General features: G+C 36.3%; 1 long non-coding RNA gene across 1 annotated transcript; it reads left to right on the forward strand.

The window, feature by feature from the left end:
* The first annotated feature begins 2,606 nt into the window (after positions 1-2,606).
* On the forward strand, positions 2,607-4,158 carry LOC145165534 (uncharacterized). Its single transcript, XR_013740107.1, has 2 exons — positions 2,607-2,667; positions 4,021-4,158. It is a non-coding gene; the product is annotated as an uncharacterized LOC145165534 (long non-coding RNA).
* Positions 4,159-10,409: the final 6,251 nt, after the last annotated feature.

The following is a 10,409-nucleotide window of genomic DNA, read 5'->3' on the forward strand; positions in this document are numbered from 1 at the left end:
GGATTTGGACACCGAAGTTCGGTGGACTCCGAGATGTCGTCATGAATGAAGCACACAAGACTCGATACTCCATCCATCCCGGGTCGGATAAGATGTATCTGGACCTCAAGAAATTATACTGGTGGCCGAACATGAAAGCTGAGATTGCTACCTATGTGAGCAAGTGCCTGACTTGCGCTAAGGTCAAAACCGAATACCAGAAACCATCCGGGCTATTACAACAGCCGGATATACCTGAGTGGAAGTGGGAACGAATAACCATGGACTTCATAACCAAGCTGCCTAAGACATCGGGCGGGCTAGACACAATATGGGTAATTGTAGACAGATTGACCAAATCAGCACACTTCCTACCAATGAAAGAAACCGACAAGATGGAGAAGCTGACTAGAACGTACATCAGAGAGATTGTACGACTCCATGGTGTGCCGATATCCATTATCTCCGATAGAGATAGTAGATTTACCTCACGGTTTTGGCAGTCTCTACAAAAATCATTGGGAACTAGGCTTGACATGAGTACGGCCTACCACCCACAAACCGACGGACAGAGCGAGCGAACCATTCAAACGTTGGAAGACATGTTAAGAGCTTGTGTGATAGACTTCGGTAAAGCATGGGATACCCATCTACCGCTTATCAAATTCTCCTACAATAACAGCTATCATACTAGCATCAAAGTCGCTCCATTCGAAGCTCTTTACGGTCGCAAATGCAGATCACCCCTGTGTTGGGCTGAGGTGGGGGATACACAGCTAGCTAGAGGGCAAGTCTCTAATAGCACCCTCACTGGCCCTGAAATCATAAGGGAAACCACAGAAAAGATCGTTCAAATTCGAGAGAGACTGAAAGCGTCTCGCGATCGGCAAAAGAGTTACACAGACAAACGACGCAAACCCTTGGAATTCCAGGTGGGTGATAGAGTACTACTAAAAGTTTCCCCTTGGAAAGGAATGATACGATTCGGCAAACGCGGGAAACTAAATCCAAGGTACATCGGGCCATTCGAAATCCTTGCTAGGATTGGGCCAGTAGCATACAAACTTCGATTACCTCAGGAACTCGACAAAGTACATCCCACATTTCACGTGTCGAACCTAAAGAAGTGTTTGTCTGATGAGACACTCGTAATACCACTCGACGAAATCAAAGTTAACGAAAATCTCCACTTCGTGGAGGAACCAGTCGAAATCATGGATCGGGAAATCAAACGAACGAAACAAAGTCGTATTCCCATCGTGAAGGTACGTTGGAACGCTAAACGAGGACCCGAATTCACCTGGGAACGCGAGGATCAGATGAAACAAAAGTATCCACATCTCTTCCCAAACTCTTGAAATCCCAGTCAAAATGAAAATTTCGGGACGAAATTCCTTCTAACGGGGGGATGATGTGACAACCGTCAAATTTCGGTCAATTCAAAGTCAACAAGTCAAACCGGTCAACTCCAATAACCCTTGTATGCTAGGGTTTACGTTATGTAATCACTATACAATTCGCTATTTTAATGAGAAATCATCATTTGGAAAGTTCATGTGTTTGATTTTCCTTAGCCTTAACAAGTGCTAAACAACGAACCAAAGCGATAAAACACTATTGCACAATCATCGGGGTTGTGTACGACACTAAAACACGGTTTAATGGGGTTTACGAACCTTGCGTTGTGAAGCCGGACACTCAAATTAATCACAAACGAAACCTCTCTAAATCGTTTTCACTCTATCTCTTTCTATTTGAAATCTCTCCCAAATCTCTCCCAAATCTCTCTCAAAAGTTACTTTAACTTTTTGTAATCATTTGGGTCATCTCGACCCTTGACCGGGTCAAAAATCGCTTGAAACGGGGTAAAAACGAGTAAAATAGCTTTAAGGATCCGAAACCGAAGCTTCTGGACCGAAGCCTCGCATCCGAAGCCTCTCATCCGAAGCCTCGCATCCGAGGCCTCTGATCCGAAGCGAGGGTCCGAAGATCCGAAGCGAGGGTCCGAGGGTCCGAGGGTCCGAAGGTCCGAAGGTCCGAAGGTCCGCAGACAGCTCCTTTTTACCGGTTTTTCGACTACGACTTCGTTTTAACTCCGTTTTTCATTATTTTAACGTGGGATTTTCACCCAAAACTTTATTTTATAAACTAAGGCCCCAAAATATATAAATCTCCAGGGTTTTTATAAAATATATTAAAAGAATTGGTGATTGAACTAATTATTGAGGGAATATTTGCTTTTCCTTAATTTATGGCAAAAGCAAACCACTACCACCTCACTCTATGATTAGCCACTTTTTCCCACTACCCCTTGTCTCCTTAGTGGACCTTTACAGCCAATCTCCAGCTTTTCCCACGTTCTAAGAGCTGGAGGATTGATCCTCTCTCCTCATTCTCCATAAAACTCTTTCATTCTACACTTAGCAACCAAGAACACTCTCCAAAATTCTCTCATCTTTTCTCTTAACTTCAAGAACTTCAAGGCTTTCTCCAGGGATTTCTTTCTTCAATTAGTAAGTATCTTCATCATTCACATAATTATTAAACTCCATTCTACTCAAATCATTGATATCTTACACAAGTTCCATCTTATTCGGTGTTAGATTCTCGAATCATCAAGACATCTTCTTAGTGTTCTTGAGTTGAACACTTCCTCTCTCTCACTTTCACCTAATGAAACCCCATAAGGTGAGTTCATACCCATACATTTACATGTTTTTCTTAAGTTTTAAGGGGGGAATACAAGTAAAATCATCAAGAACACAATTAAACTTTTTCTAACAGGTTACATCAGAAAAGATGGACGTTAATCACGGACTGTTTTGGTCAACTTAAATATTTTAGTTTTCAAAACTGTTTCAGGTGCAAGTAGTTCAAACTCTTAGCTTTAAAATGACTACTTGCACATCTCCATATGAGTTTTCTACAATTTATGGTGATTTTTACAAAACTGCCTGTCATTTCAGAGGCAAACCCAGACCAGTCTGTGATTATGAACCTTTTCACCTCTGTTAGAGATCACTAAAAATCATGATAAAATTTACGAACAAACTAGACTCATATTCCAAACTCTCAAAATTTGCGGATTTGGATTTAGAGCTTTGATGATTTTTCTATAAATTTTCTAAGAACGGTAACAGAAACTGTTTTTAACGAAAAGTTGCTGTTAATTTCATTTAACCTTGTAACATGTTGAGCAAGGTGTATATCTTTATGTGATTATATGTTACTGCAATATATGACATTTTATCTTAATATTTAGACACACATCAGTTTACAAATGGATTTGGTCATATAAAATATAAAGAATAACAAGTGATTATAATCAAAGTACAATCGATACATTCAAACATTAAATAAACTATTTTGAATATAGTTTGCATACATTACCACGTACTACCCTTGGTTGATAAACTATAATAGGTATAGTTTATGATACATTACATAACACATACATTTAAAAAGGGTACATTTATACAAAGGATATTTTCATTAAGCAAGGTACGGCCATACGGTACCAAGTTTTCATAACACGTAATTCCGTTAATGACTTTGTGAGACATTTACTTCAAATTACCATTAAGTCCTGTATTGTAACCAGAGTCTCCTTGAGGGAGAGCGTGATACTTGTGTATAGATCTATATTGGGTTTGACAAACCCACACCTAAACTGCATGCAACAGTTAGACCGATAGGTCTGGGGTGACAAATGTCATAACATTTCCGACGCCTGAAGAACGTCGTTTTAGGCAACCTTGGTCATAGTATGGTTATAATAAACTCACATAAAGTATTAACAAACATTGGAATTTACGGGGACTTCATTAAAATTTAACGAGTTTATGTCGATTTAAACTTGCATTGTTTTACTATAAATATGATAAATTACTTGTACATTTCGGTCTTTGGGTTTTAAGACTACATTTACACATTAAGGAAAATATTGGATTTTTCTAACACAAATACTACTTTTACAAACGAAAAGCTTATGAACTCACCAACCTTTGTGTTGACACTTTTTCAAACAACTTGTATTCTCAGGAAATCATTAAACAGGTAATCAAGTGCTTTTGAGGATGGGACGCTAAGGCGTCTACTATTTCGTATTTTATCAACATATTGTAATTGATTCGTAAACATGTAATTCATACAATGATGTAATTTTTTTTCAATTATATATATGTTGGTTGTGTTTGCTTGAATTACTATTACAATTGCTGTTATGATACTATACATGAAGTCCTCAACCCCCGGACGTTTCCGCCATCCTTGGTTTGGGGGTGTGACAGTTTTCAATCCATATTAATCTTAAAGTTGCTCATAAAATGTGTTTTTGTAACTTGTCCTCAAGTTATATGAAAAGTCACATTTATGATTCTTTAAAACTCATAATATTTCCATAAGTTAGGAAAAATGAAGAGTCTTATTTTCTTGAATGATTTTAAAGTCTTCCATAACTTGTCCTCAAGTTATGGAACTTGAAGAGTTTATTCATTAAACTACTTTAAACTCATAGGTTATGAAAATGAAGAGTTTATTTTTCCTTAAATGTTTTTTAAAGTCTTCCATAACTTGTCCTCAAGTTATGGAACTTGAAGAGTTTTCATTAAAACTACTTTAAATTCATAAGTTATGGAATTGAAAAAGGTTTTTGAATTGTTCAAAACTTGCCTTCAAGTTTTGGAATTTGTAAAGTTTCCCCCCATGAATACTTTAGTTCCAAGTTAAACCCTTAGAATTTTAATAGTTTAAAATTCAACCCTTATACTATTATAATATTATAGGTTTAATATTTATATATATGTATAAGAGTAAAAGTCAGTCTTACCGTTAGTAGGCCTCATTCACGAAGCCGGTCTATAAGGGGGGTATAACTTTACTGCCTATAAAATGGCAGTTTAATGGGTGTCCACTCTCACCCACCGCTTCCTTGACTGGTGGAGGGTCGTTAGCCGAACGGGTTCGACAGGACTATAATTTTCCCTTCATTAAAAGTATTAATGATAAATACTAAGTAACTAAACACTTATAAATTCCCAATCTTAGTTACTTAGGAAAATGTGAATTTGGTGCTAACCCATGAAATTTACACTTTGTACCTTACCAAGTCGTTAGTGGAGCGTGTGTGGTTAACCGGCACACTAACGTAGACTAGTAAGAGTGGCGAAGGGTAACTTAATGTTTATCATAGATCGGTGGAGCGTGTGTGGTTAACCGGCACATCGATTAGGTGATAATATTAAGGGTACCAAGTGAATTTGCATGGTTATTCACACCTTGTTTTGTGATCCTCGGCATCCCAGTCACAAAATTTGAGAGGGCACAATCAAGATTGAAAAGTTCAATGAATCTCAAAAGATCTAGGAGTTTCAAAACCAATTAAAACCTAATAAATTATTTCGTTTTTCATGGTGGAAATTGGTGAATCGTCATTTGCCTACCTTCAAATATTTTATAGCTTGGATTACGGCATCCCTCTTCCAAGTTGTAAAATATTGTGTTGGGTCCTAGCCTTAATATTTCATATTGGGTGTTATATTAAGGACTTAAATCAACTAACTTGAATATCTCCCATCTTAGATGTCTGGTTCAGACAACTATGATCTTCCCAAATCTGTTTCCCCACCTCCTCCAATTATTCTCCCTAACGTACAAGTTCAAGGTCACTCAAGCCCTATTGGCAAGCAAAGTCTATGTGTGCTCACATCTTGGAGATGAAGTCACATATTTACAACCCGGGAGAGTTGGGTGTCAAGGTCTTGAGGAAGTTGATTATTAACTTGTTTCTTCAATCACTTTCTAAGTCACATAGTGAGTTCCTTTAGAGCTACTATATGACAGACCATGACATGACCCTTAATGATCTTACCCATTTGCTTGATGCTGCTGAATCAGCAATGATTTGGAGCACTGGTAAAGCGAATTTGATTGGAAGATCAACTTCCCAAACTTCCAAGGACATTGATAATGGTAACATTGGAAATCCAGAAAAACTTTCTCTTCCCAATGGAAAGGGATCAACCATTGTCAACTCGGTTGACCAAATGGTAAAGAGAAAGGCTAAATCTGAGATAGTCCCGTGTACCATTCCCAAAGAGTCCAAAGATTTCTATTGCCAAAGGAAGGGACATTAGTTGCGAAGCTGGCCAAATTTACCTGATAGTCTGTAAGGATGGTAAAGTCAAAAGTTTTGACTCTACTTCAGGTAAAGTCCACTATCTAACTCTATTAAGTTCCTATTTGGAGATTCTTATTACATGGTGTGACTAGATCACATTTTGATGTTTTAAGAATCAAAGTTAAGAGGAAGCTTAAAGGAAGAATTTTTGAGTTGTTACTTAAAGAGTTGTGATAGATTGCTTAGGAATACATAACAACATAGTTTTTCACATGCATTTGCATTGTAAGGATAAGTTTTTCTGCAAAGTTCTAAAATAAAAGAAAAGTTTTTTATTTTAAAATATCCTTACAGTGGCATTTGTGAGAAAATTTTGTTTATATGTTTCCATTGATAGCAATATTGGAAAATGGATTTGATTCTTTCGACTGTGGTAGTGTCATAATTTACCAATTAAGGAAAGATTCTCATCACCCACGTTTCAGTAGGGTAGAAACTTGGAATCATGCAAGTTGTATGAAGAATGAGAATTTTCAACTTTGGAAAATTAAGACTAATTCCTTGTTTACATGTATATGTGAGTGAAGTGAAGGACTAAGGGATCGAGTACACATTCTTGTGCATTGGTCAAGTCCACCACAAAGATCGATAAGCCTATTCGTCATGATTTACTAAGGTTTAGTAAATATGGTTATACTTACAAGTTTAAGTATAATTCTGAAACATTGCAAAAGTTTCAATGTATGGCAGAACGAATGAGAAGAATCAAATTAGGCAGAAAGATAAAAGTTTCTCAAATCTGAAAAGATGGGAGAGTACTTTAGTATCATGTTTGTGATCATCTTAATGATTAAGAAACCATATCACAATTAGTCCTCTAAGGACATCTTAGTGCATTCTTATGACTAAGAAGAGAAATCTTGAATTGTAGGAATGGTTAGATCAAGAAGATGAGTCATACTTCGTTTCTAAACAAGTCTTAGAGTCATACTCCAAGATTGTAACTTGAGTGACACATCTTAAAGAAGGTTTATTAACACTAGTCAAATGTAAGAGTAAAAGATGTCCTACTCTTGTACATTTGAAATTGGTAAGTTGTGATGTTTTGGATAAAACAAAGACCAACTAAGGCCAATTGTGTGAAGTGTTTGTCTTGATAAGAATCCGCACTATCCCTTGAATATTTGTTTGTCAAGGAATGGTTCTTGGCAAGAGAGTCTTATATGTCAAGAGGATAGTGGGAGTCTAAAAGATCCTGAAAGAGTTTCAAGATCTAATCAGGAATAAAACATGTAGTTTATCACTAGCACACGACTTGAGGTTTATAACCTATCATGTTAACATATTCCTGTTTCTGTGCCCATTCAAGTTATTGGTTTTGCATTGGGTGCATAACAACTTGGAAGCAATGGCAGGCCCTTGTGCTGCCAAGTGGCAAGAAGTTAAGATTGCACAAGTTCAATCCATATGAGTTTGGATTTGTCACTAACCTTGTCTTGTGATTATGGTTTTGACAAATTCATATGGATAGGAACTCATTCACCATAAAATCTAAGTGTCATAAGGTTTCTCTTCGATTCATGAAAATGATGGTGAGGAAACGCTTTCACTAAGTAGATTTTAGGTAGATAGCAGTTGTGATATTTGCATTCTCAAAGTCGTTAGTGGAGCGTGTGTGGTTAACCGGCACACTAACATGGACTTGTGAGAAATGGAAATAGTCTAAACAATTAAGACTATGATTACGGAATCCCTTTTCATAGTTCTAAAAATTGTTTAGACACTCATATGAGTTATCTAAGGAAAGGTGTATGATTTTGATAAAGTTTTATCGAAGCATCTTGTATCAGAATTTTGAACTTTGGTAAGAAAGTCAATAAAGTATTGATTTCTAGAAGTCCAACTGATTTCTGGATACATGTCAAAGCTAGTGGGAGCATAAGTGATATGCTAATAATTATCATGTAAGTGGGAGCATGATCATTATGTTAAGTGTTAATTATAGAAAACAAAAAGTTTCAATTGGGAAAAGTTGTTTTGCTATAATTAAGGGAGAGGAAATTATACTTCATTTCAATTCTAAAAGCTTAGATTGAGATTTTGATCATCTTTAGTCAAGGATATATATATAAATTTTATGTTGGAATGGCCAAACATAAGGAAACTCTATATATATTGCGTTCTCAAACTTCGATTATGATTACGACATCCCTCTTCATAGTCAAATTTTCGAAAACATGGCAAATAAAAAATATTGTAGCAAAAGACTGGTCTATGATCACGTCTTTATGTGAGACATCATGAATCGTGTCCCATATGCTTCGGATATAGGATCGATTGCATGTGTTGTAATATTTATCCTTTCTAAATTTTCCAAATGCTCAAGGCATTAAGAGGATAGAAGATCTAGAATTGGATATGACTAAAATGATTAAGCAATTGTCGAGGACAATCTGAGGTTTACCAAAGATTGGTTGCTCATGGACAGTTGGAAGTATAATTGTTAATTTTGGAAGGACCATATTAACATATTCGGAAAAGAGGTAACTCTTGTTCAGAAGTGATAGTCAAAATGGGAATCTGGAAAGGTTTCCATAGGTGGAAGTTGTTCTTCAAATCTGTGTAAGATTAGAAAATTTAATGCAAGAAGGATGTTCAAAGGAATGTACTTTGAATGTGAGACTTCGTTTCCACGGAATTGATCTCCATTGGAATACTCTGTAATGTCTGTTGACAAGTCTTTGTGACTTTGTGCATAGTCATTACGAGAGGATCAATGCATATAAGTTTAGAATCTAACAAATTTCGTTAAATGGTAGGAATTTGGAATTCTTACATTTGCGATAAAGATTTGGGATTGTGAAATGAGCATCATTGGAATCATGTTCAATTGATCAATTTCACAAAGTAAAGATCATAGATAAACATAGTGTGCATACTTGGTGTATGGCATGATTAGTGTTTAGAAAACATAGTTTACATGCTTGGAGCATGGGACAACTATTGTTTTAATTCAAGTATAAAGTTGATTATTTGAAACATTATACAATGAATAATGAGTAATCAATATGGTGTTTAAATAAAAGGTGTTTTATTTACTCTAAAAGGTGCCTGGGACCATAGAGTGATTAGTATTATTCTTGTGTTTCACTTTGCATGTTTTGACTTCAAGAATTTCTAGGTTATTCTTTCCGAATGACTAAGTTATTCAAACCATCCACAGTCGATAATACGTTGGAAGTAGGTATTAAAGAAAGACTGTCATGAATCGGGTTTGTAGATGTCCAAGGTAGTGGACATAGTAAGAGTTACTACAACATTCATGAGTACTCCTGGAATAAGGATTCGAGTATTGGATTAAACCCACGCTCATTTGACTCACTTCATGGATTTTATCACGAGTGATCATGAGACGATAATATCTTATATTCTTCAAACCTAGAGATATGACTTGTTGCCTATGAGTTGGTCATACATTGATTGCACGTAAACGCATTTGGTAACTCGATGTTATAAAACGTGCCTTTGTGTATGATTCAACAAGTAGTAGAACAAGCATATGAGTCGAAGTTTATCCATTCCTTTTACCCTCGGAGGGATAAAAGCGATATCTGTGGGCCCCTCGATGATTTGGTGATGACAAACGTAAGTGCTCGGCCGGGCCTGGACTGATTTGATTTGTTCAATTAGTCAGTCGTCATAAATCGGAAATCGGGAAACAACAAATGGATAGAGAGAATGATTATAATCCATGTCTCAGTCCATATGATATCTAGAATGGAGGAATATATCATCCCTTATCTAATGGACGTGTCATTGATTTGTTCAGAGTTCGACAGCGGCTTTAAGAGCTACGATTGCTAGTCGGGATCTTGGAGTCATACACAATAATAGTTTTAGACTTATCCAAGTGGGATACTGTTGGATTAGGTGTCTAAGCCCATAACTATTATTCGTATGTATTCGACCCGAGAGTAGCATGGTCCATTTGGGTTGCATATCATCAGGACAATTTGTTAGGATGGACTTTTGAGAGAAGGTTATTTATGGTTTATTAATATATTATAAGTTATAATATATTAATATGAAATCATATGTTTTAATTAGTATTGATCAAGAATTAATTTGGAATTAATTTAGTGGTCAAAAGAGACTAATTAAATCTATGGGGACTAATTATGGTAATTAGTTATATTTATATGTGTTGGGCTTATGATCCATGTTGGACCAAGTTTATGTATGGATACATAAAGAGTTGGGCCACATGAACCATGGATCATAAAATCCATGGATATGGGTTTGGGTTATACCC

This window comes from Lactuca virosa, chromosome 3 (assembly GCF_052849685.1).
Source record: "Lactuca virosa cultivar CGN04683 chromosome 3, Lactuca_virosa_CGN04683_v6, whole genome shotgun sequence".
Taxonomy (NCBI): domain Eukaryota; kingdom Viridiplantae; phylum Streptophyta; class Magnoliopsida; order Asterales; family Asteraceae; genus Lactuca; species Lactuca virosa.